Raw genomic sequence first — 2099 nt, forward strand, 5'->3', positions numbered from 1 at the left:
TGGCTGGCGCCTTAGCCGGTTGAGCTATAGGCGCCGAGCCGGCTCAGTCATTCTTGTAGGCAACTGGGGCCAGATTGTACCAGGGCTGACTAATGAGCCATGAAGTACACTTTAAAACTGATGGCCTACACACTTGCAAGGGGGAGGGAGTATTTATTCCATCAGCTCCCATCTCCTGTTGTTCAAGGGCTGCTCCTTGGGATATGACCCCTCTTATACCATCTGGCAATGTTTTTGTGAGTTCTGGGGTGGTCCGTGTAGGAGCTCTGTGCTATGGGGTCAAAAAGCTCTGTGAGCCAGGCTATAGTTGCTGGAAGCTGGTTGCTGTAGCAATGGCTAGAGTGAGAGATGGACCAGGAAGACATGAGACAGGGCACAAGCTTTGTGCCATACATGTCATTACTGCCAAAATGGCAATCTCCTGTGTTGTGAAAAATTATAACCCACTTATCCTCCTATCTTCAATCAAAAAGAGGCAATACTGGACAAATTTATATGTTGTTCCCATTTCATCATGCAGGGAGCAGCATTGTACATCAGGATTGCTGACTTTTAGCACTGGAAATTATCATTATTTTTCATTCTTATGTATTTGAACCAAAACAGTATTATGGGAAATAGATTGTGCCCTAATTTTCAACAAAAGCAGTAAATCCATCCAAGAATCCCTTGGGAATACCCTGAAGCAATCACTCACAGAAGGCCATTAGGGTTATTTCACTGTTAATATAATAAGCAAAAAAAGAAAGTACATTTGTCTTTCATATTTTATGTTACAAAGGTATGTAATAAAGATAATGATGACATAAGAGCTTTATTAGGGCAATGTAGTGCCTAAACTGCATTATTTATCTCAATTTTCAAATTCACATTCTCTAAGTAGGCACAGTTCACCCTCCTTAGATCTGGAGAAAGAAAAAAAATCTGTAAGGGTTTTTTTTTCCACTTAGACCCAAGATTCTAATGGAGAATTTATAATTAAATATAAATTGTCTTACAAACTGCTGAGATAGAATTGTTGTACATGGAACTCTCAGTTACAAGACCAAGGAAGAACATGGCTCAGAGTGCAGGGAGGTCACCAAACCCCAGATTACTAGGTTGAAGAAAGAAAATTCCCAGAGGCTTGATAAAGTCATTTTCAGACAGAGTATCTGCTAGAATTATTTTATGCTTCAATAAGAAATTTATGGGCAACATTTCACCAAGAGGGCATATGAAGTGGAAATATAACCTTGTTTAATTGCTTGAAATAAGAGTCTAGGGCAGTGCCTGTGGCTCAAAGGAGTGGGGCACTGGCCCCATATACTGGAGGTGGTGGGTTCAAACCCAGCCCCAGCAAAAAAAAAAAAATAATAATAAGAGTCCAGGTAGTCCATGGATGAAAGCGTATAAAGGTTTGGTGAGAGGCTTGGTGCCTGTGGCTTAATATGGAAAAAAGAGACATATATCCAGCTCTCGTACATCTTTAAAGATTGTCAGTTAAAAGATTGAAATTGAGAGGGAATTTCTAGCATTTTTGATCAAGGAGGGTAATTCATTAGATCTACTTGTCATGAGCTTGATGGAGACAGATGAAAAAAGAAAAAAATTGGCACGAAACTTCTGCTCGAGACTGAGCTAGCATTGCTAAAAAGAACAAAATCACAGAGCCCAGACTCATTAAGCTCACTTAACTGGCTCACACAGTCACAGGCAGTCGTGCTCACAGGCAACACGCAGATCGCTGTGTCTCTCACTTTCCATTCAGGAAAACTGATAGTCAATGAATATCTGAATCCCTCGTAGAATTTCCAAAGATTTTGGAATTCTGTTTTTATGTGTCTTTTTTTTTTTTTTAAATACAAAGTTCCCTTGGTCAATGACTTAGCTGTGGTTTCACCTAGATAAGGGGGAGGTAAACTCTTCCAAGTGTCTCTTGTTCATCTGTCACTTAACATATTTGCATAGTTTATTGCCTTACCTGGCTTCTAGAATTTTCTAATTTGGGGACTCTTCCCAGAAAACAAGAGCGAGAGCTTGGGGAGAGTGACACAGGGATGGAGGGAAAGGTAGCCTGGTACATTTTCGGCTCAGTCATTCTTTTTTTTTTTTTTTTT

This window comes from Otolemur garnettii, unplaced genomic scaffold (assembly GCF_000181295.1).
Source record: "Otolemur garnettii isolate 467f Iridium unplaced genomic scaffold, OtoGar3 scaffold00141, whole genome shotgun sequence".
Taxonomy (NCBI): Eukaryota; Metazoa; Chordata; class Mammalia; order Primates; family Galagidae; genus Otolemur; species Otolemur garnettii.